The sequence below is a fragment of the Cervus canadensis genome, chromosome 1 (genome assembly GCF_019320065.1).
Source record: "Cervus canadensis isolate Bull #8, Minnesota chromosome 1, ASM1932006v1, whole genome shotgun sequence".
In the NCBI taxonomy this organism is placed as follows: Eukaryota; Metazoa; Chordata; class Mammalia; order Artiodactyla; family Cervidae; genus Cervus; species Cervus canadensis.
This window is the reverse complement of record NC_057386.1, coordinates 94,628,038-94,654,623: the sequence shown is the minus strand read 5'-3', so window position 1 is coordinate 94,654,623 and position 26,586 is coordinate 94,628,038.

The window sequence follows — 26,586 nt, the reverse complement described above, 5'->3', positions numbered from 1 at the left end:
CGAACAATTGATGCTTTTGAACTGTGGTGTTGGAGAAGACTCTTGAGAGTCCCTTGGACTTCAAGGAGATCCAACTATCCATCCTAAAGGAGATCAGTCCTGGGTGTTCATTGGAAGGACTGATGCTGAAGCTGAAACTCCAATACCTTTGCCACCTCATGTGAAGAGTTGACTCATTGGAAAAGATCCTGATGCTGGGAGGGATTGAGGGAAGGAGGAGAAGGGGATGACAGAGGATGAGATGGCTGGATGGCATCACCGACTCGATGGACATGGATTTGGTTAGACTCTGGGAGTTGGTGATTGACAGGGAGGCCTGGCGTGCTGCAATTCATGGGGTCTCAAAGAGTCGGACACTACTGAGTGACTGAACTGATTCCTTTGCAGTCCCTTCTTAGCCACTGGATGAATACTCAGACTCACTATGGAAATACTGATAAAATCATATTTTCAGCAGGATGTATTCCTTTGAAGTTCAAATAACCATTGAGAGCATCTGTTTTATTTTATTTTTTTCACTTATTTTTAATAGTTAGAGGCTAATTACTTTACAATAGTTTTAAAACACTATTTTGACACTATTTCTAAGTTTATTACTGGTTCAGTTCAGTGGCTCAGTCATGTCTGACTCTTTGCAACCCTGTGGATTTCAGGATGCCAGGCTTCCCTGTCCTTCACCAGCTCCCAGAGCTTGCTCAAACTCAAGCTCATCAAGTCAGTGATGCCAGCCAACCGTCTCGTCCTCTGTCATTCCTTCTCCTCCTGCCTTCAGTCTTTCCCAGCATTAGGGTCTTTTCCAATGAGTCAGTTATTCCCATCAGGGGGCCAAATTATTTGAGCTTCAAGGTCAGCATCAGTCCTTCCAATGAATACTCAGGACTGATTTCCTTTAGGATTGACTGGTTGGATCTGTTTGTAGTTCAACGGACTCTCAAGAGTCTTCTCCAACACCACAGTTCAAAACCATCAATTCTTTGGCGCTCAGCTTTCTTAATGGCCCAACTCTCACATCCCTACATGACTACTGGAAAAATCATAGCTCTGACTAGATGGAACTTGTTGGCAAAGTAATGTCTCTGCTTTTTAATATGCTGTCTAGGTTGGTCATAGCTTTTCTTCCAAGGAGCAAGTGTCTTTTAATTTCATGGCTGCAGTCACCATCTGTAGTGATTTTGGAGCCCAAAAAAGTAAAGTCTGCCACTGTTTCCACTGTTTCCCCATCTATTTGTCATGAAGAAATGGGATCAGATGCCATGATCTTAGATTTCTGAATGTTGAGCTTTACGCCTTCTTCACTCTCTTCTTTCACTTTCATCAAAAGGCTCTTTAGTTCTTTATTTTCTGCCATAATGGTGGTGTCATCCGCATATCTGAGGTTATTGATATTTCTCCCGGCAATCTTGATTCCAGCTTGTGCTTCATCCAGCCCAGCATTTCTCATGATGTACTCTGCATATAAGTTAAATAACTAGGGTGACAATATACAGCCTTGATGTACTCCTTTCCGATTTGGAACCAGTCTGTTCCATGTCCAGTTCTAACTGTTGCTTCAGTATTGGTAGCTATTGTTTGTCTCTGTTATGAGTACTTGTGACATGATGCAGATATAGGGAATGGGAGGTGACAGGGAAATTACTAGAAAGTAACTAAAATAATCAGAATAAAAACTGCAATTGTATATTGAATGAGATACGAAGAGAACAGGAAAATAAAATGGATAAAAAGAATGGTAAACAACCATAGAGACTCTCATAGTAAGATAAAGAAATAATTATTTAGGTTTAGATAAATTAGGGAAGATAAAAACAAGAAAAATAGAATTCTGGAGAAACAAGCTCAGAGAAAATCAACAAGGCAGTGAGAAAATGTTGATATGGATTTTAATTATATTCATAAAATTTTATATTTAAATTACTGAGTTTTAAAAAATAAAATGCCACTGATTAGACAATTTTTCTAGTGCAGATTATTTCCAAATTATTTCCAAATATTGTAAATGGTAGTACCACTTTCCTACTTTTTTCTTTCTTTTTTTTTAAATAGAAGTAGAGTTGATTTACAATTTTATGATAGTTTTAGTTATAGTCCATAGTGATTTGGCATTTGCATAGATTGTGGAATGATAACAGAAATAAGTCTAGTAATCATCTGTCCCCAGGCAAAGTTTTAAAATATCATTGAACATATTCTATATGCTGTGTTTATTTATTCTATACCTGAAGGTATGTATTTCTTAATTCCTTTCACATATTCCATCCTCACCCTAACTCCCTCCTTGCTGAAAACCACCATTTTGATCACTGTGTACACAAATCCATTTCATTTTGCTTTGTTTATCTTATTTTTTAGATTCCACATATGTGAGATCACACAGTATTTGTCTTTCTCTGACTTATTTCACTTAGCCTAATACAATCTCAATCCATCCATGTTGTCAGAAATGGCAAGCTTTCATTTTTTTATGTCTGAGTAATATTTCTTTATTTATGTGTACATATTTATGTATATACAATATATATGTCTTCTTTATCCATTCATCTATCTATTATAGTCCTGGCTACTATAAAAAAAAATGCTACAATGATAATTGGTTAGCATGTAACTTTTTGAATCAATATTTTTTTTTCTGGTAAATACACAGAATTGCTGATTCATGTGGCATTTCTATTTTTAATTTTCTAAGAAATCTCCATACTGTTTTCCATAGTGGCTGCACCAATTAAACACTTCATAAACAAGGGAAGGTTCCTGAATATCTTCTCCCACTCAGCAGCTTGCCTATTTATTTCATTGACGACTTCCTTCTTGTCCAAAAGCTTTTTAGTTTCATTTATTTACTTACTGCCTATATTTTTTCTAGAAATTTTATGGTTTCAGATCACACATTTAAGTCTTTAATCCATATTTAATTCATTTATGTAATTTGTGTGAATAAGTAAAGTTTGATTGTTAGGCATGTTGCTCTCCAGTTTTCCAAACACCATTTTATTTCTCCATTGTAAACTTTTGCCTTCATTGTCATTTTATTTATGGGCACTTTATTAATGTATGTATCCATTTTTATACAATTTGATTATTGCAGCTTTGTAATATACAGTTTGAAATTAAAGAGTATGGTACCTCCATCTTTCTTCTTAATTCTCAAGGTTGTTTTGGATATTCTAGGTCATTTGTAGTTTTATACAAATCTTAGAATAATATATTCTATTTCTGTGAAAAATGCCATGAGAATTTTGATAGGGATTGCATTAAATCTGTAGATTGCCTGGAATAGTATGTTTATTTTAATAGTATTTTTTCCACCTGTGAGCATTCTATATCTTTCTATATATTTGTGTTATCTTCAATCTTTTTTCATCAATGTCTTGTAGTTATTAGTGTAGTTTCTCACCTTTGTTGGTTAGATTTATTCCTAGGTATGTTTTTTGATGTAATTGTAAACTGAATTACTTTCTTAATTTCTCTTTCTGATAGTTTGTTTTTAATGTATACAAGTGTAATAGATTTCTGTGTATTAACTTTGTATCCTACAATTTTGCTGAAAGTACTTATAAGATCTAACAAGTTTTTTCTTGTGTATGTGTGTGGTGTCTAGAATTTTCTCTGAATAGTATCATGTTATCTGAAAACAGTGACAGTTTTATTTCTTCCTTTTCAATTTAAACTTCCTTTTTTTCTTGTCTGATTGTTGAGTTTAGGTTTTCTAATACTGTACTGAATAAAAGTGAGAATGAGCATCCTTGTTTTATTTCTGATCACAGAAGAAATGCTTTCAGCTTTTCACTATTTAGTATGATGTATCTGCTGGCTTGTCTTAAATGGCTTTTATTATTTGGAGATGTGTTTCCTCTATACTCACTTTGCTGAGAATTTTTATCATAAATACAGTTTGGATTTTGTCAAAAGATTTTTCTGCATGTATTGAGATGATCAGATTCTTCATTTTATTACAGTAGTGTACAACATTGATTGATGTGGATATTGAATCACCCTGGGATTCCTGGGGTAAATCTCATTTGATCATGGTATCTGATACTTTTGTTGTGTTGTTGAATTCAAATTATTAATATTTTGTTGAATATTTTTGCATTTCAATATTATCAGTGATATTGGCCTGTAATTTTCCATTTTGGGGATATCTGTTTGATTTTGGTATCAGAATAATGCTGGTCTTATTTAATAAGTTTGGAAGTATTCTCACCTCTTCAAAATTTTGGAATAGTTTTAAGAAGCATAGATGTTGAATTATCTCTAAATGTTTGGTGGAATTCACCTGTGAAGACTCGTGGTTCTGTATTTCTTTATTGGGAGCTTTTTGATTACTGATTCAATTTCACTACTAGTAATCATTCTTTCCAGAGTTTCTGTTAATTCCTAATTAAATATGGGGACATTGTAAATTTTCAGAAGTTTATGCATTTCCTCTAGGTTATTCAATTTGCTAGGGAATAATTTTTGTAGTAATCTCTTATAAATGTATATATCCATGGTATTTGATATGTCTTCTTTTTATTTATGACATTATTTATTTGGATCCCCCTTCTATCTTTACGAGACTGCTTTGAGGTTTATCAATTCAGTTTATCTTTTCAAAGAACCGTATCTTAATTTAATTTATCTTTTATATTTTTTAGTCTCCATTAACCCCAAAGAACTGATGCTTTTGAACTGTGGTGTTGGAGAAAACTCTTGAGAGTTCCTTGGACTGAAAGGAGATCCAACCAGTCCATCCTAAAGCAGGTCAGTCCTGGGTGTTCATTGGAAGGTCTGATGTTGAAGCTGAAACTCCAATACTTTGGCCACCTGATGCGAAGAGTTGACTCATTGGAAAAGACCCTGATGCTGGGAAAGATTGAGGGCAGGAGGAGAAGGGGATGACAGAGGATGAGATGGTTGGATAGCATCACTGACTCAATGGGCATGGGTTTGGGTAGTCTCTGGCATTTGGTGATGGACAGGGAGGCCTGTCGTGCTGTGGTTCATGGGGTCACAAACAGTCAGACATGATTGAGTGACTGAACTGAACTTAACTGAGCTCCCTTTTTTTTCTTTATTATTTCCTTTCCTGTATTAACTGGATCTTTTTTGTTCTTATTTGAAATAAAATTTTTAAGGCAAATTACATTTATCAGTATATTTGAAGATGGCATTTTGTTTTAAAACTTACACTATTTTACCAAGCTGGTTCAAAGGTAATTTGGGATATTTGAATTAATAACCCATGTTATAATTTAATTTTTCAGTTTAACTTTGCAATTAGAAATTAAGCCACTTTGATTTGTAGTATCTAACAGAAATCAGAATCACTTTCCAACATCTGCTTGTTGTATTATGTGAAAAACAGTAGCTTCCCCAATAACACTGCTTCACTATCATGTATCTATGATAAATCTGTCCTTTTCTTGTTTCAGAAAGAAAGGCATATACTACAGTGACCTCAGAAGGAGATAAGCCCTACTGCAGTTCATATACATGACTCCTCTATGTGCCTACAGATAAATCTCTGACAAGGTGAAGTAGGAAGGAAATAGAAAAGGAAGAAAACCCAGGAGAGATCCATTTTTCTTATCAATTCCATTAATGAAAAACAAAGATTCAGAATCTGTAGTCTGCAGACAGTGAATTACTTCCTAGCTAACTTCAGACTCATAGAAGCTTTATGAAATATTAACATACAAATATATTTTTTACTGCACATACACAGAGTAGAGATAAGGGAAAGATTTCTTCAAACACCTTGCTAAAAAATTAGTGAGCATCCAGAAAATAAGCATATTTTTCAAAAAAAAAAAATCAGGAAGTTATGTTCTCTCACATTAAGAATGCAAGGTCAAAGTGGAACCAAATGTTTAAAGTGTTGCTATATGATTCCAATTTTATATGTTCCAATATCTTCTTTTAATGAGAAAATACCAAAAAAAACTCCTAGGGTTGTCTCATTCATCTAATATGCTGAAAAAACTGTTGAATGATTGATTCTAACTAAGAGTTAATATTTTTGGTCTTTGCACTGAAATATTATGGTTTTTATAGTAAGATCACTAAATGATTTGTTGTTGTTGCTCAGTCATTCAGTCATGTCCAACTCTTTGAAACCCCAAGGACCCCAGCATGCCAGGCTTCCCTGTTCTTCATCTCTCCTGGAGTTTCTTAAACTCATGACCATTTAATCAATGATGCCATCCAACCATCTCACCCTTTCATCCCCTTCTCTTCCTGCCTTCAATCTTTCCCATCATTAGGATCTTTTCCAAATAATCAGCTCTTCACATCAGATGGCCAAAGTATTGGAGTTTCAGCTTCAGCATCAGTCCTTCCAATGAATATTCAAGGCTGATTTCCTTTAGGATTGACTTGTTTGATCTTGCTGTCATAGGGAATCTCAAGAGTCTTCTCTAGCAATATAGTTTGAAAGCATCAGTTCTTCACCACTCAGTCTTCTTTATGATTCAAATCTCACATCCATAATGACTACTGGAAAAGTAGCTTTGACATAGCTTTGATTAGATGGGTCTTTTTCAGCATATTATGCCTTTCCTTTTTAATATGTTGTCTAATTTGGTCATAGCTTTTCTTCCAAGGAGCAAGTGTCTTTTAATTTCATGACTGCAGTCACCATCTACAGTGATTTTGGAGCCCAAGAAAATAAAGTCAGTCACTGTTTCCATTGTTTCCCCATCTATTTGCCATGAAGTGATGGGGCCAGATGCCATGATCTTCATTTTTTTAATGCTGAGTTTTAAGCCAGCTTGTATACTCTCTTTCACCTTCATCAATCTTTAATTCCTCTTCACTTTCTGCTATATGGTGGTGTCATCTGTGTATCTGAGGTTACTGATATTTCTCCTTGGAAACTTGATTCTGACTTGAGCTTCATCCAGCCTGGCAGTGTTTATACTCTACATATAAGTTAAATAAACACAGTGGCGATATACAGCCTTGACATACTCCTTGCACAATTTACAACCAGTCTGTTGTTCCATATCCTGTTCTAACAGTTGCTTCTTGACCTGCATACAGGAGGCAGGTAATGTGGGCTGGTATTTCCATCTTTTTAAAAATTTTCCACAGTTTTGTTTGTTTGTCTGATCCACACAATCAAAGCAAAGCTTTAAAAGTATACTCAAAGAAACAGAGGTAGATGTTTTTTTGAAATTCCCTTGCATTTTCTATGATCCGTTGGATGTTGGCAGTTTGATCTCTGGTTCCTCTGCCTTTTCTAAACCCAGCTTATACATCTGGAAGTTCTTGAATCATGTAGTGTTGAACCCATATAGTGTTGGACTTGAAGGATTTTGAGCATTACCTTGCTAGCATGTGAATTGAGTGATGAAAATTTACTGCTTCCAGTCCTGTGGCCATTGCTGAGGCTTCCAAATTTGCTGGCATATTGAGTGCAGCACTTTAACAGCATTATTTTTTAGGAATTGAAATAGATCAGTTGGAATTTCATCACCTTTGCTAGCTTTGTTCATAGTGATGTTTCCTAAGGCCCACTTGACATCAAACTCTAGGATGTCTGGTTCTAGGTGAGTGATCATACCATCATGGTTATCTGGGTCATTAAGATCTTTTTTTGTACAGTCTTCTTTTTTTTTTCCTTTGTATTCATGCCACCTCTTCTTAATGTCATCTGCTTCTGTTAGGTCCATGCCATTTGTGTCCTTTATTGTGCCCATCGTTGTATGAAATAGTCCCTTGATATCGCCAACTTTTTTTGAAGAGATCTCTAGTCTTTGCTCAGCAGTGGAGAATTAGGACATCTAGATTTGTTAGGAAATTTTTAAAAATATATAAGTGAGGTCAAGTGATATTTAAGCAATTTTGAGGAAATTTGAAAATAATGTTGTAAAATTGTCTCCATAGCAATTATTAAGGAGTAGAGAAATTAGTTGTTTAGGAAAGATTAAAAGGATAAAAATGTAGTCTTTCAAAATCTAAAACTTTGATATCTATATTTCTCAGAAACAATTTGATATCTAATTATACATTAAATTGCTATTATATTATAATCTTTTTACTCTTTTTATAATGTATAATTTTTTATTTTTATTTCTTCCTTGACACACTTGTACTTTACATATTTTAACACTGCTTTGCTCATGGTAATAGCAAAATATTTTAAAAGAAATTGTGGTTCCAATTTGTCCAACAATATAAAGTTTAAATCTAGATTCTTCATGTTATTCCAGTGATATAATTATTTCCCTTATATCAGATGTAGGCATGTGTTCAAAAATATACCCTTGGTCACAGCAATTTTTCATGGATTGAATGAATTGGGTTAAAACCCAAAATACTTATTTGTTCCTTGACTACTTTTTGTAAGAGATTCTCTCTTTTTGATCAAAGATATAAACAAAAAGAGAAATCTAGAACTGATGCCAATATTTTGATCAAAATTCTGCTGTACTTAAAACCAGAAAACTGGATTTTCAGTTTACTTAAGTCATTATAAAGAAGAGAAAATAAATGTGAAATTTTGAGACCAACAGCTGAGAAGTTGGAAAGGTAACTTTCTCTGTTTGTTTGTTTTTGTTTGTTTGTTTGTTTGTTTTAATGTGTGTGTCTCCATTCTAAACCATCTAAGTGAAGTAATCTCTATGTCAGATAAAAATTTTTGAAACTTGCATTTTTTATTTAAAAAGTTCTTATCAAATTATCACTTCTAATAAGTATTGTCTATATTTTCAAACAGAGAATACCATTGTACCTTACATATTTTGGTAAGAACAACTTCCTTTTTAGAGAGAAAAGCATGAAATTTGGCTCAAAGAGATCATACCTGTCTTTGCACATCTTGGCTTTTGTACAAAAGCAACTTTTTAAGATATAGCACACAGAAGACCAGTTGTGTATATATCTAATTCCTCTAATCAAGAATCTTACAAGCCACTTATCTCAGATGGTGATAAAGGTAGATGGTGAGCACATATCTTGTTAAACTTCCTGTCAGTTACTTTGCCAAGGCATAATGAAATATGGCAAATTTATAGTGTATCAGTAAATGAGTGTAAATGACCATCAGACATTTCATCTCTATGGGATTGGGGTAGTTTTTTATAAAAACATAACACAGGCCCCTGATTGATTGTTTAATATTCACTCAGTTCTGTTTTATTGACTATGCCAAAGCCTTTGACTGTGTGGATCACAATAAACTGTGGAGAATTCTGAAAGAGAAGGGAATACCAGACCACCTGACCTGCTTCTTGAGAAACCTATATGCAGATCAGGAAGCAACAGTCAGAACTGGACATGGAAAAACAGGCTGGTTCTAAACAGGAAAATGAGTACCTCAAGGCTGTATATTGTCACCCTGCTTATTCAACTTCTATGCAGAGTACATAATGGGAAACCCTGGGCTGGAAGAAGCACAAGCTGGAATCAAGATTGCCAGGAGAAATATCAATAACCTCAGATATGCAGATGACACCACCCTTATGGCAGAAAGTGAAGAGGAACTAAAAAGCCTCTTGATGAAAGTGAAAGAGGAGAGTGACAAAGTTGGCTTAAAGCTCAACATTCAGAAAACTAAGATCATGGCATCTGGTCCCATTACATCATGGGAAATAGATGGGGAAACGGTGGAAACAGTGTCAGACTTTATTTTTTGGGGCTCCAAAATCACTGCAGATGGTGATTGCAGCCATGAAATTAAAAGGTGTTTACTCCTTAGAAGGAAAGTTATGACCAACCTAGATAACATATTAAAAAGCAGAGACATTACATTGCCAACAAAAGTCCATCTAGTCAAGGCTATGGTTTTTCCAGTGGTCATGTATGGATGTGAGAGTTGCACAGTGAAGAAAGCTGAGCACTGAAAAATTGATGCTTTTGAACTGTGGAGTTGGAGAAGACTCTTGAGAGTCCCTTGGACTGCAAGGAGATCCAACCAGTCCATCCTAAAGGAGATCAGTCCTGGGTGTTCATTGGAAAGACTGATGTTGAAGCTGAAACTCCAATACTGTGGCCACCTTATGCGAAGAGTTGACTCATTGGAAAAGACCCTGATGGTGGGAAGGATTGGGGGCAGGAGGAGAAGCAGATGACAGAGGATGAGATGGCTGGATGGCATCACCGACTCGATGGACATAAGTTTGAGTAAACTCTGGGAGTTTGTGATGGACAGGGAGGCCTGGCATGCTGCGATTCATGGGTTTGCAAAGAGTCGGACACGACTGAGTGACTGAACTGAACTGAACTGAACAGTATGAGCTTGGCTATATACTTTGCTACTGAACTTAGAGATCTCTGTGTTACATTTGAGCAGAGCTTATCCTATTTATACTGCTGCTACTCTCCTTCAAGAGTGCAAGTTGTGTCCAACTCTTTACGACCCCATGGACTGCAGCACTCCATACGTTCCTGTCCATCATCAACTCCTGTAGCTTGCTCAAACTCATGTCCATCGAGTCAGTGATGCCATCCAACCATTTCATCCTCTGTCATCCCCTTCTGCTTTCCATCTTTCCCAGCATCAGGGTCTTTTCAAATGAGTCAGTTCTTCACATCAGGTGGCCAAAGTATTGGAGCTTCAGCTTCAACATCTGTCTTTCCAATGAATATTCAGGACTGATTTCCTTTAGGATTGACTATTGTGATCTCCTTGCAATCTAAGGGACTCTCAGAGCCTTTTCCAACACCATTTTTCAAAGGCATCAATTCTTCGGTGCTCAGCTTTCCTTATGGTCCACCTCTTACATCCATACATGACTGCTGGAAAAACCATAGCTTTGACTAGACAAGACTGTGTCAACAGGAATGAGAAATCAAGCTATATATATTTGGAATTATAAAAAAAGATAAACAAATATAGTAGGTGCTTTTGTATATAATTATTATTTTATTATGCAATTCTTAGAAAGGAGAATGATTAAAATGATTTTATTTAATGTAAAAAAGCAAATAAAGAGAGAAAAAAGAAATTGTAGATATTTCTAGAGCAGTCAGTCTTACTGAAAGTTTCCTTACGATGCTTTATTGAAGAGTCAAAGTGAAGTGACTTTCTGAAAATGTTGAGCGTAAAAATGAAATAAGTCACTGGGACTTAAGCATCTGTGTATACAAGAAACCTTATATCAATGAAGATGTGAAGTCATTAGAATGAGGCTTATAATATTCATGAATATAAACTGGTAAGGACAGTTCACATGTATGGTTTAGAGAGAAAATGAGATCTATTATTACATTAATACTATGCTATCCTGGCCCAATTTTTTCTATCATAATTCAGTCAAGGAAGCAAAATCACTATGAGTGCTATGGGATAAAGGATTTACTATGCTAATTTGACCTCTTATATTGGATGGAGCTTGGATAGCACAAACCGAGACGGGGAGGTAGGGGAACAAAGAAGATTCTCACCAGTCTGTGTGAATAGAGTTCTATACCCAAATGTGGGCCTGAGATACAGAAACTTGTGCTAAGATCTATGGGAAGCTGCTGCCTTTGGGTAGCTTTATCTCTATGTGTCTGCAGCTAAGCATATGACTGTGGACTGGGGGCATCAGTTTGTCAGTAAATCCAGCAGTCAGAAGAAGGGCTGATGAGATTATGAAGAGGCTGAAGCCCATGGGTATGTGGCAGTCTTCAGGAATGGCTCTTGCTTCACTCATGTACTCCAAATTTCATGCACATGTCTCTTTTGGCCACCTCTCACTTAGAACCATACAAGGAAGGATGTTCTGAAAAACATACTTCTATCTTAACCAGATCAACAGATTGCAAAATAAATTCTGGCCCCTTAGAATATGAAGTTGGCTAAAACACAGCCTTTAGAGCAGGAAGTCAAAGAAAGCATACACACTTGAGAAATGTTTACAGAATGACACATAGTAAGTAGAAGAGATATGCAATATTTTAATGTGATTGAAATCAACAAATTTTTACCAGAAGCTTAGTGTTTACATAAGCACAGCTTTTGATTGTGACTATTAAAAGATGGCTCATAAAAACTGACCCCAATATATTAATACAACAGTGTGTAACATGACAAGCAGATTATAAATGATTAAAGAGTAGCAGCTTTCCTAACAAGACAGAGAGAAGCTCTTGCACTTAGCAATGAAACATAAAGAATGAATGGATAAAAACAAGGAGACAAAGACAGATGAAAGTTAAGACCAGTAGCAATAGCAGCAGGAACTAAGGAAAATACAGTCATTACAATTTAAGGAAATTAGTGCATAGGGAATCCAAGAGGCTCTGGGATCAATAAAATTTTAAATATCACTATATCACTGCCTCAGGAGAAAATTACTTTCAAGGACAATACAGATCCCAGGTCACAACAACAAAACAGAAAACCAGAACAGAGCAAGACATTGCTTTTAGCTACTTTTTGCTAAAATATTTTAACAGTTCTTAATAAAAAGGAATGAGCAACTCAATAAGAAGAAGATTATTAATAGATCATGAAATAAATATACAGATTATTGAGCACTTAATTGCTAAGCACAATTTGAAATAATTTATTTGTTGTTAAAATAGAAATCCTTTCATCCAGGGGAATCAACTATTTGTAAATAATCTTGGCATACTTACTGGTGATTACTAAACAACTAGCACATCTACAGTTAATTGAACACTTTTTGTTTGTTTGTTTTTGGTCACACTCCACGGCAAGTGGGACCTTGGTTTCTCAACCAGGGATTGAACTCCTGCAGTGGAAGTACAGCGTCTTAAGCACTGGACAGCCAAGAAAATCTCTTGAGCTGATTCTTAAACATAAATTGGAAGTAACTGGTGTTTCTCCTAGAAAAATCCTATTTGTGCTACTGAATAGCCAGCTGGAAATTTTTGCACATTTTCAACTCTTCAACTCCCTTCCCTCTTTTATAACAGTGGTTAGAAAGCTAAAAGCTACATTTTTCAACTTCCCTTAAAGCTAGATTCAGCATTTATTTACATTTTAGAAATAGCATTCTTGTGGGATGTGAAAGTTTAGCTTAGGCCATTTTCTTCTATAATTGATGAGTAGCAAGAAAGACCTGACATATATGAGTATTTGTAACTTATTTCATATTTTTGTATTTAGCTGTAAGTTTCATAGATGTGAAACAAAGTATTTATATCTGATGATATCTGACCTTTAAAACAGTATTATAACCACAAAATTCCTTGTGTTAAATTCTTCCTTGTCGAAATACCTAAAGTGAATTCTTACACTATTTCTTGTATTGTGCTCTGACAGTATACAGGTGCCTCTTTAGAATCATTGATTGATCAGATCTATACTAGAATCTAATAAAACACCACAGGAGACAATGAATTATAATTTTTTTTAATATAATCACTTGATTGGGAAAATAAAACATGCTTTGTTAGATTGTGAGATTTCACTATACAGTAATATATTTCAAAAGCCAAGGGAACCTGAGATGATCAACGCTAGGGTTTGTTTTAAACCTTTGTGTGATTGTTGCCTTACGTGCTCCCAATAGTCTTCACTTAAGAAATAAGATAAAGTATGTGCAAAGATATTGGAGCAGTCCTAATCAGTAGTTGAGTTACTTGTAATTATGTGTAAAGTTATATAAAGGTAATGTTATAGGTACTTCTCACTCCCTAAAATTACAGGAATTTTGACTGATTTTTTTTTTTAATTGTCTAAGGTATGTGTTGTCATTTCAATGTAAAACAATCTAAGCAAAGTTTCACTATTAGTATTGAAAAAATGGTTCAGCTTTACTAGATTTATGCTTTATATTGTGCTTAAAGTATTAATGGTAGGGAACTCATTCATTAAAATACATTGTGTGTATGTGTGTTCTAAGTTGCTTTAGTCATGTCCAACTCTGTGCAGCCCTATGGACTGTAGTCCCTCAGGCTCCTTTGTCCATGGGGTTCTCCAGGCAAGAATACTGAAGTGGGTTGCCATTTCCTCCCCCAGGGGATCTTCCTGACCCAGGGATCAAATATGTATCACCTGTGTCTCCAGGATTCTTTACCATTGAGGCACCAGGGAAGTATGTCTATCCCAGTCTCCCAGTTTGATTATGGATCTTTTTACAAAAAGAAATACATAAGGAAAAGTATTTAACATGAATCAGTTAGTTGTGAAAAACTGCTCTATTATCTGTGATTTTTTTTTCTTATTCCTATAATGTTTTATTTATGTTTAATATTAATGACTCACTCATTTTATATTGTTATAGGCTTATTTAATGAAGACTATGGTATCCAAACTTGCCTTATTCCCTGGCTTTGTTCAGTTTAAATAAATAATGTTTATCACCTAGTCTGCCCATATCCTGAGCAGGGTAGTCAATACATTGGCAATCTCATACACAACAGCTGAAAAGCCCTGAAACTCATCTCATATATGATCTGGTTACACATAAGTGCACTGTCTTCTCCTCCTCTCCTTTGTCACTGCCCCTTCTACTGCCATGTTGCCATGTCAGTATGACTGGACTTCATCCACCTTAATATCCTTGGTCAGCACTTATATGTTTAAATTCTGCCACTGTACCAAGCAAAGGCAAGCTGACTGGAGTCCTGACACACAGTCTTACTTTTCCCAGTCTCCCCAAAATGTTTTTCTTTGGAAGCAACACTGTTCTAAGCAGTCAGATCCATAATCTCCGCTCTGATTCCAACATTTGCTTGCCACCTACTTTCTCCCCGTACCATTTCTCACCCATCTTAATGGGTCTCTTTAGGTCTCCAGGACTGCTTGAACCAAGCCAGAGTTAAGCATGATCACTTCAAAACAGCACAGCTCTGAAATATCATATTGTTCTTCCAGGAAGGGCCTCCTTAGTCAAGTTCCCATCATTTGTCTTTTTGCTATTAAATCCCATCTGCTTCGATACCTCTTTTTCCCCTTCTGCTAACATTGCAGTCTGAAAGCCAAGCTTTTCTCTGCTAGACATGATGAAAGCATTTTAGTTTTCTCTTTCTGTCACACTCCACAGATCTCATAAATCTTATACACTTTGAGAATAAGATGACTGGCTTTCAAGCATAAAAAAATTAATTTAAGCATAGTTTTGGATGTATTGCTTTTATTCTAAAGTTTATACAAAGTGAAATAATTATCAGCAGATAGTATCAAACTATTTCAAATGCTAGAATTAAAGGAAATATTGATTAAAATGACTTCCAAGCTGCTCTATAACACACAAACTCTTTATAGTTGTCAACTTCTCAACAAATCTTTCTGTCCTGCTATTTCAATGAAAACAACCTATTCAGAAGTTTTACATGGATCAAAAACATGGGATAAAAAAAGTATATGATTAGGTGTCCTTTTATCTGTAACACCCACTTGCTTCACAATTTTTTCTTCTGGAAAGGAAAAGTCCCCTTAGGTACACTGAACACTAATTGTGTTTAAGGTATGTATATTTTAAATACTGGGAATTAATATTGCTGACATAATTATGAGTAAAAAATAAATAAATAAATAAAACAAGACAATATTTAAGAAAAAAAACATTCAAAATAGATGAATGATTGCTAATTTTATATGAATATCCTTTACAACATAAATATTTATGTATTTAAAAATAATCCTGTGTAAATTTTACTTTCTCAGAATCCCTTCTGTAATTTTAGAAAAACCAATAAATTCAGAGGATAATTTATATAGTTGTACATGCATGTGTGCATGCTAAGTCGCATCAGTCATGTCCATCTCATTGAGACCCCATGAGCTATAGCCAGCCAGGCTCCCCTGTTCTCAGGATTCTCTAGGCAAGAATACTGGAGTGAGTTGTGATGCCTTCCTCCAGGAGATCTTCCCGACCCAGGGAGAGAACCCTAGTCTCCTATGTCTCCTGAATTGCAGGCAGAGTCTTCACCACTGAGCCCCCAGGGAAGCCCCATTTTCCCACCCTGAAATTGTGTAATTCAATGAGTCCATGACAGCCTAGATCTCATACTCTTAATTCATCTAAGTATACCTTGAAAGATAATGCCATGTAAAATAATCATTTGTTCTCATTATCCCATGCAATTGTACTACTGTTTTGTCTTGAAAGTAAACATAATATGAAACTCTCATAAAATAAAAAAAGAAAAAAATCAAAGTATCTTTAAACATAATAAGACTAAAAGCTAAACAATCTTCCAAAAGTCTGGGAACACTTTGAATGTGCTTTTTAAAAAATGGAAAATTTCCAAAAAATGATTGATCTGTACAATGGTGTGTAATGAAAATTAGATACTCTGAAATGGGAATCTTTAAAACTAAATTTTACTACCATTAACCTGAAGTCAAAATTCAGAAAGCACATTTATTATTTCTACTATTATGACTAGGCCACCCATATACTTTATTCCTCTTCAATCCATTCCTAACAGATAATATAAGTATCTATAACTTGGATTCAGCAGCAATCTGAAAATAAGTTAGTTTTAAGCAACAAAAGCAGGTAAGACAAGAAATTTGCAAATCATATACCTCTTAAAGGGCTAATATCCAACATATGTAAAACACTCATATGACTCAAAAGCAAAAATCCACATATTGATTAAAAAGTGTTCATAGTATCTGAATAGACATTTTCCCAAAGAAAATATACATACATATACTCATTATCACTAGTCATCAGAGAAAAGCAAACCAAAGCCACAATGAGATATCATTTTATACCTGTTAAATTACTAATATTAATACATAAGACACGATAAATAGCAAGTGTTGGCAAAGATGTAGAGCAGAGAGTACCCTTGTCAACTGCTTTGAATTGGTACAACCACTATGAAAACTAGCATGAAGGCTTCCCCCCAAATTAAAAATATATCTACCATATATTCCAGCAATTCCACTTCTGGTTTTCTATCTGAAGAAAATGAAATACTAATGTGAAAAGAAAAGTGTTCATTTCAGCATTATTTTAAATAGCCAAGATATTGAAATAATTTAAATGTCCATTTTTGTCACTGAATGGATTAAAAAAAATATGGGGTGGACCTGGAGGCATTTTGCTAAGTGAAATGTCAGAAGGAAAGGATAAATATCAAAATATCTCCCTTTAACTGTGGAATCTAAAAACAAACTATGAACAAACAAACAAACAGTAACAACAAGAATAAAATCTCATTGATATAGAGGTCACAGTGATAGTTGCCTGAAGCAAGGGATGAGCAACATGGGTGAAGAGAGTCAAAAGACACGAATTTTCAGTTAAATAATGAATAAGTCAACGTGGAGTATGGTTGCTATAATTAATAATATTCAGGACTTTCCTGATGGTCCAGTGGCCAGGGCTCTTTGTTCCCAATGCAGGGGACTGGAGTTCAATCCCTGGTTGGGGAACTAGATCCCACATGCTGCAACTAAGAGTTTGTCTTCCACAGCTAAAGATCCCAGGAGATTGGTTCAAGATGGCAGAGTAGAAAGACATGCATTCATCTTCTCCTGTGAGAGCACCGAAATTGTAACTAGGTATTGAAGAATCATCAACAGAAAGTTGCTACAACCCATCAAATAAAACATACTTCACATCCAAAGGCAAAGAAGAAGCTGCACCAAGACAGTAGGAAGGGCACAATCACTGTAAAATAAAATCTCATATTAACCTGGTGGGCAACTCATGAACTGGAGAACAATAGTACCAAAAATGTTCTTCCACTGTTGTGAAGGTTCTGAGTCCCATGTCAGGTTTTTCCCAGAAAATCTGGAATCCCCAGGAAATCTGATCTTGAATGCCAGCAGGATTTGATTTCAGGACTTCCACAGGGCTGAGGAAACAGAGATTCCACTCTTGGAGGGAAAAAATAAAATATAGAGTGCATCAGGACCACGGGAAAAGGAGCAGTGACCTCATAATAAATGAAACCAAGTCTACCTGCTAGAGTTGGAGGGTCTCCCGAGAAGGTGTGGGTCTGCAGTGGATTGCCTTGCAGATGGAGACACCGGTAGCAGCAGTCCTTGGATTCCCCCCTCCCCCCATCAGGAATCCTGCAGAAACCTCTCAGCCTCATCCACCAGAGGACAGACAGAAGAATCAAGAAGAACTATCATCCTGCAGCATCCAAAAGGAAAACCATAATCACAGAAAGTTAATCAAAATGAAAGGGCAGAGGATTATCTCCAAGATGAAGGAACAAGACAAAACCCCAGAAAACCAACTAAATGAAATAAAGATAAGCAACCTTCCAGAAAAATAATTTAGAATAATGACAATGAAGATGATCCAGGATCTCAGAAAAAGAATGAAGAAGATACAAAAAAAATACTAACAAAAGACCTAGGAAAACTAAAGAACAAACAACAGATATGAACAACTCACTAGAAAGAATCAATAGCAGGGAAAAAAAAAAAAAAAAAGCTGAAGCTGAAGAACAGATAAATGGCCTGGAAGACAATGGTGGAAATTGCTGCCACAAAATAAAATATGGAAAAAAGAATGAAGGAAAAAAAAATTAAGACAGCTTTAGAGACCTCAGGGACAAGATTAAACACACCAGCAGTCACATTATGGGGGTCCAAGAAGGAGCAGAGAGAAAGGACCAGAGAAAATATCTGAAGAGTTAATGGCTGGACACTTCCTTAGCATGTTTTTGTTGCTCAGTTGTTAAGTTGTGTCCTACTGTTTGTGACTTCATGGACTGCAACTCACCAGGCTCCCCTGTCCTTAACCATCCAGAGCTTGCTCAAACTCAAGTCCATTGAGCCAGTGTTGCCAACTAACCATTTCACCATCTGCTGTCCCCTTCTCCTCCTGCCTTCTATCTTTTACAGCATCAGGCTCTTCTCCAATGAGTTGGCTATTTGCCATCAGGTGGCCAAAGTATTGGAGCTTCAGCTTCAGCGTCAGTTCTTCCAATAAATATTCAGGGTTGACTTCCTTTAGGATTGACTAGTTTGAACTCCTTGGGAAAGGAAATAGTCAACCAAGACCAGGAAGTACAGAGAGTCCAGTCAGGATAAACCCAAGGAGGAACACATCAAAACAAATAATAACCAAAATGACAAAAATTAAAGACAAAGATAAAATGTTAAGAACAAAGAGGGAAAAAAGACAAATAACATACAAGGGGACTCCCATAAGGTTATCAGCTAATTTTACAACTGAAACTCTATAAGCAAGAAAACCACGGTACAATATATTAAAAATTATGAAATAAAAAAGCCTACAACCAATAATACTCTATGCAGTGAGACTCTCATTCATATTTGATGGAGATATCAAAAGCTTTACAGACAAGCAAAGGTTAAGAGAATTTGGCACCACTAAGCCAGCTTTATAAGAATGCTAAAGAAACTTCTCTAGGTAGGAAACACAAGAAAAGGAAATGACCTACAAAAATAAACCCACAACAAGTAAGAAAATGGTAATAGTATTACATATACTGAAAATTAGCTTAAATGTAATGGATTAAATGCAATGGCCAGAAGATATAGACTGACTAGGTCTATATGACACATATATGCTGTCTACAAGACCCATATATACTGTCTACAAGAGATCCTGGGACTTCTCTGGTCGCCCAGTTGGTAAAGTCCTGACTGTAATGCAGGAGACCCCAGTTCGATGCCTGGGTCAGGAAGATCTGACTAGAATCTTCTAGATCTGACTAGGATCTTCTAGAGCCCAGTATTCTTGGGCTTCCCTGGTGGCTCAGCTGGTAAAGAATCTGCCTAAAATGTGGGAGACATGGGTTCAAACCCTGGGTTGGGAAGATCCCCTGGAGAAGGGAAAGTCTACCCACTCCAGTGTTCTGGCCTGGAGAATTCCATGCACTGTATAGTTATGGGGTGACAAAGAGTTGGATACGACTGAGTGACTTTATCTTTGACAAGAGACCTACCACAGACTGAGGGACACTTACAGACTGAAAATAAGGAGATGAGAAAAAATATTCCTTACAAATTGAAATAAAAAGAAACCTGGAATAGCAACACGTGTATCAGACAAAATAGACTTTAAGACTGTTACAAGAGACAAAGGAGAAAGCCACATAATGATCAAAAGTTCAATACAGAAAAAAATATAACAAAATATATACACATCCAACATAGCAGCAACTCAATATGTAAGACAAATATAAACAATTATACAAGGAAAAAAATCAATAGTGACACAGTAATAGTGAGGGACTTTAAACCTCACTTTCATCAGTGTACAATCATCAACACAGAAAGTTAATATGGAAACACAGGCCTTAAATGACACTTAAGACCAGTTACATTTAATTGCTATTTACAGAGCATTCCATCTAAAAACATCAAATTACACTTTTTTCTCAACTGCACATGGAACACTCTCCAGGATTGATCACATGCTGGGCCACAATGTGAGTCTTGGTAAATTTAAGAAAATTGAAATTATAACAAGCATCTTCCCTGATCAAAGTACTATGAGATTAGAAATAAACTACCTAAACAATATGCTACTAAATAACCTATGAATCACAGAACAAATCAAAGTGGAACTCAAAAAATACATAGAGACAAATGAAAATGAAAGCATGACAGTATAAAACCTATGGGATGCAACAAAAACAGTTCTAAGAGGAAAGTTTTTAGCAACATAATCTTACCTCAAGAAATGAGAAAAATCTCAAATAAACAACCTAAGTTTACACTTAAACAGCTAGAGGAAGTAGAACAAACAAAGCAAAAAGTTACTAGAAGGAAAGAAATCATAGACAAGAAGATCAATGAAGCTAATAGTTGGTTCTTTGGAAAGATAAACAAAATTGGTTAAATGCTAACTAGTCTCACACACAAAAAAGGTAGAAAAGTAAAATCAATAAATTAGAAATGAAAAAGAAGTTGAGCTCAATTCCAGTTGAGCTATTTCAAATCCTAAAAGATGATGCTGTGAAAGTGCTGCACTCAGTATGTTAGTACATTTGGAAAACTCAGAAGTGGTCACAGGACTGGAAACGGTCAGTTTTCATTCCAATCCCAAAGAAAGGCAATGCCAAAGAATGTTCAAACCACTGCACAATTGCACTCACCTCACATGGTAGTAAAGTAATGCTCAAAATTCTCCAAGCCAGGCTTCAGCAATACATGAACCATGAACTTCCAGATGTTCAAGCTGGTTTTAGAAAAGGCAGAGGAACCAGATATCAAATTGCCAACATTCACTGGATCATCAAAAAAGCAAGAGAGTTCCAACTATGAAATTAAAAGATGCTTACTCCTTGAAAAGAAAGTTATGACCAACCTAGACAGCATATTAAAAAGCAGAGACATTACTTTGTCAACAAAGGTCCGTCTGGTCAAAGCTATGGTTTTTCCAGTGGTCATGTATGGATGTGAGAGTTGGACTATAAAGAAAGCTGAGCACCAAAGAATTGATGCTTTCGAACTGTGGTGTTGGAGAAGACTCTTGAGAGTCCCTTGGACTGCAAGGAGATCCAACCAGTCCATCCTAAAGGAGATCAGTCCTGGGTGTTCACTGGAAGGACTGAGGCTGAAGCTGACACTCCAATACTTTGGCCACCCGATGTGAAGAGCTGACTCATTCAAAGCCCCTGATGCTGGGAAAGATTGAGGGCAGCAGGAGAAGGGGACAACAGAGAAATGAGATGGTTGGATGGCATCACCGGCTCAATGGACATGAGTTTGGGTAAACTCCAGGAGTTGGTGATAGACAGGGAGGCCTGGTGTGCTGTGGTTCCTGGGTTCACAAAAGAGTCAGACATGACTGAGCGACAGAACTGATAGGAGGACCCACCACCTCTGACGTTTGTCTACAACAACAGGCTCCTTTCTGTTTTTCCAGACAAAACCCTTTAAAAAATTCTTACCCCCAACTAGGAATTATACCACCGCACCTCTGTAACCACACTTCACATCTCTTCTTCCCTTCAGGCTGACCTGTCTACCACGTTTCAGGAACTGCAGGACATTCTCTTACTTTCTCAAGGATACCCCCTTCTGCATATGGTGTAAATACTCCTCTTGTAGGCATTACACTGGCGAGTTCACTGTCAGTTTCAGAGATTACTAACAAGTTCCCAGAAAGTCTTTCCATTTCACTTGTTTTCTTCTCACACCTGGAATATTTTTTTTTTTATGTGGTACCATTACCTATTTATGTCTTCCCACTAACTGGACAGGAAACTGCACCCTGGTATATCTGGTCCCAGGCATTTCTATTGATCCTAACAATCAGACCCTTCCTATCCCACTAACTCATAAACTACCCAGAAGGGCAATTCAATTCATCCCTCTATTAATCAGTTTAGGAATAGTGGCTAGAATTTGGATAGGGACTGTAGGACTCAGTCCCATGATGGAGTCCCTTCACTGTCCACCTGAAACTATTACAATATTGTTTACTGGCTATATACCAATACTAAAACAAAAAGTTTAAGAAGGATTGGGACTTCCCTGGTGGACCGCTGGTTAAGACTTCATATGACCACAGCAGGGGGTACAGGTTCATTCTCTTGTCAGAAAACTAAGATCCTGCATGTTGTGTGGTGAGGTCAAAAAACAAAGAGTAAGAACATGGTTTATTACATTTAGATCTGTACGTTGCAATTCCTACTGTTAGGTAGTAAGAATAGGAAAAAGGAGTCCAAAATGGCTAAAAGACACAGGAGGGAAAAGCCCAGGAAAATAGAACAAAGGAAAGTCCAAGGGCCAGAGTGAGGACCTCAGGCAATACAAGCAGCCCTCCTGGATAGCCCAGTTTACATAGGGTAAGGCTCAGGGCGAGAACAAAGCACATAAAAGAGGAGCCAAAATTGAGCTGGGGGTTTCTCTTTTCTTCACATCTTTTGGGTCAGCCAGCCCCCATGCCTCAAGGATGTATTGTCCTTTGCTTGTCAAATAAAACTGAGCTGTAATACAGAGCTGTAACACAGAGCTGTAACACTGGTCGATCTGTCGCTTCAAATTTTTGCTGCAACTGAGGAAATTTACACAGGGCTCTAACACTGGTCGCTCCAAAGTTCTGCTGCGACAGAACTGAGGAAATTATATACTCCCTCGACATCTATGGTGCTGTTTCTTGGATTTAACCTGCCTGAAACAAGCTTGGCTTAGCTCCTGCCAGGTGGAAGCCAAGCACAGCAGAAGCCCAACTCAGCGAATGCTCCCATGGTGGAAGCTGAACGTGAAGAAAACCCAGCACAGTGGAAGTGACAAGAAGCCCAGCATGTTGGAAACAAGGACAGTAAAAATACACTTGGCAAAAAGCTCAAGCAGCTCAGTCTCAGATTCCAGAAGACCCCCGGTGGGGTAGGAAGCCCTCACCCCTATGGCTGGAAGGACATATGGCTAATAAAATCTTAATTCCTTTACAATCTCTCGTTTCTTGTTTCCGCAAACCCCCTGCTAACAGGTGAGGAGCAGTGGGTGCCCCTGTGTGTACCAAAGGCTCCACTATCTGTGGTGCCCAAATAGCTGCTCCCAAAGCTGGTGGGGGTTCTTCTGTCCTTAATCTTCTTTGTGCCAAGGATCAGGCCAATGAAAACTGTGAGCACACGTCAAGTATTTGGCAGATCTTCCAGCAGATTATCAAGGGGATTCCTCAGCACATCTTTTCTGACTGCTTTTTCCTCCTGTCCTTCATCTCCTCTCTCCTGGGATTTGAGCCTGGCCAAAACCCACAGTGCCTGGCTTCAGGACCTAATGAAACTCAGGTTTTTGATGTCTCATTGCCAAAATTCAGTGAGAGAGGTGGATTTGTCCAGATTTAGAGAGAAGCACAGTCCACAGGGCATGGGCCATTTCAGAAAGTGGTGGCCATGGAATGTGTTGTGGTTAGTTTTGGTAAGCTGGGTGACTCCATATACTAATGAATGGGAGGATCATCATAACAATTGGGGAACCGCCCACTCCTAGGTCTTTAGACAGGGACTTGGAACTGTCCTGGCACCTCTGGGTGTGTCATTTAGCTTGCAGATTGAGGATTGAGGTTTAGAAGAATTTGACTTGGCATCTTGGACCCATTTGATTTTAATCAGTTTATGTTATTCCTTGGGCTACGTCATTCTTTCAAAATTTGTGCCCTGCCCCCTTCCCTCCTGTTTCAATGCTCTTTTTCTGACCCCATCTGGGCCCACAATGTTGCCTCTACAATCTTCTGGAGGGACAACCAGAAAATAGCTGGCCTTTGGGAGAGAAATACTGTATAATATCCAATCTCTCTAGATATTCAGGCCTTCATCTTCCATGTTTCCTACACCATGTGCAACAATAGCATCTTTCAGTGAACCCTCTAGGGTGGGTGGCAGACATGCATTGCCTGCTAGAAGTTCATCTATTGGTGGCATCCCTTCAAGGGCAATTGGGCTTCCAGGGATAATGTTTGCCACTTTGGGAGTTAGACCTGCAGGCTGTTTGGGACCAAATCCTTACCATCCTTCTCCTAAAGTTACAAACATACCCCCGGATCAAATCTCCACTCCACTTTTATGGAACATCTGGTCTGTTGCCTCTTATCAATTTGTTCTTAAGCCACTTACTAACTCCTACAACCAGGACCCTGCCCCCTTGTAGACAACATTGTTCCACCCTGCTTATTATTATTAAAATACTCATCCCTAACAGGACCAGATAACCCACTCCTTTGTCATTACTTATTACCTAAAGTGGGTCTATGACAATGAGATGTTTACCATTGGAAACACCCTAAGCTGTTCTTATGGAGGACTAGGGGAGGAAATCAGTGATTTATATTCCCTCAGAGCAATAAGAGGATAAGACTGATGGCTGTTTCATCAGGTTCCCAGTCTCAGGGCACAGGCTTGAATTGCTTTACATCATGATATCTATTTCCACCCTGGTGAACAAACCGACAATGAGTTGATTACAACCCATTAATCCTACCCAGCACTGGTCACACTGGAGACCCTGGGGATGCCCAACTCCAGTTCGGAGGTCCCAGGAGGTTGACCTGCCTCATCCTGCCCAGGGACCCAATTCTTGGGAGGTGGACTTGCCTTGACCTGCCCTGGGATTCGATTTCCAGGAGGCTGTCATACTTCAGCCTGCCTGGGGATCTATACTGTAACCCGGGGACTCCCATCTCTCAGGTTGCAACAGTACTGGGTAGGATAAGCTTCAGAAAGACTCGCCCCCAAGGAAGTCCACTTGTGGAAACAGAAGGAAGCCTATTAGCTGTGGGACTGTGCCCAGTCTCAGCATTAACTCAGGAGTCCAATGAGAACCCAACTGCCTTTCTGGAAAGTCCAAAAGAGGCCCTCCAAAAGTTTACCAATCTGTACTTAGACTCATATGAAGGACAGGTGATTTTAAAGGACAAATTCCTGTCCCAATGTGTATCAGACATCAAGATAAAGTTATAACAGCTACAGCAGCAGAACCCTGCTGCCTCTTTAGATGTAGATAATCCAGACAGCCATCAATACCTTTATAACAGAGAAAAGGAGAGAGAGGCCAAGGCCCAGGAAAGGGAGAAAAGAAAAGAGACAAGGCATGACCAGATGCTGAACTCTCGATCCAGGGAATCCCTATGGCAAACCCTGAGTCTTTGAAGGGAAAAGACATGAGACAAATGCCTAATCTGTAGACAGGTGGGACATTAGGCCAAAGAGTGTCCAAACAGTGACAAGTCTCCTAAAATGGCTTTCTACAAATGCCATCAATTGGGACATTGGGCAGCACTCTGCCCTTGGGACCCAAGAGCCTCAAGGTCAAGCACCAAGCCTTCCTTCAGGGTGATTCAATGGACTGAAGCAGCCCATTCCAGCCAGCCTGCATGTCACAGATAACCATCATGGGGCTGGAGCCAAGGGTGCAACTGGATGTAGCAAGTAGGTCCGAGAATTTCTTGGTTGACACAGGGGTTACCTAATTTGTCCTGACCTCCAGCTCCAGAGCCTTCTCCCCCCAAACCTGTACCATTTTGGGTGCTACAGGAAAACCAATTACAAAAATATTCACCCAAGCACTTCTTTGTTGCTGGGATGGACAAATATTTTCCCACCAGTTTCTGTTGGTCCCTGAGTATCCTACTCCATTATTGGGAAGGAATCTTTCCCTGCCTTCAAAATCTTGCAGCTATTGCATTCCTGATGGAAGATGCTTTACAATTCTTTTGGGGGGGCAAACTATTTTACCAGCCACCAAGTGAAACAACTCCTGAATGGAAGACTCCATTTATGATGTCTATCAAAGAATCCTCAGATATCAAGTAGTGTTGATGGAAAACCCAGGACTGACTATATCCCCTTGTGAGGTTCAAAATCCAGCCACCCTCCTGCCTACCCCCGGGGGCTCTCTCCCTTTTCACTCTTGCCTAGAAACCTTGGACCACTGGATAAAACCCCGGGAGGGGTTGTCAGAAGATCTTCTGACCAATCCTGAGGAAATCTGGTACACTGAGGGAAGCAGTTTTGTCTTGGATGGGAAAAGAAGAGCCAGATATGTAGTAGTCTCCAGTTTTGAGACCATAGAGGCTAAACCTTTGCCACCAGGTACTTCAGCCCAATTAGCTAAGCTCATAGCCATTTACATTGACTCCAAGTATGCCTTTCTGGTGCCACATGCACGTGCTGCTATTTGGAAAGAAAGAGTCCACTTGACCACCAAATCCTTAGGCTCTTAGAGGCAGTCCATCTGCCCACTGAGGTTTCTGTCTCCCATTGTAAAGGACACCAAAAAGGGAGCACAGAAGTGGCATGAGGGAACCAAGCAGC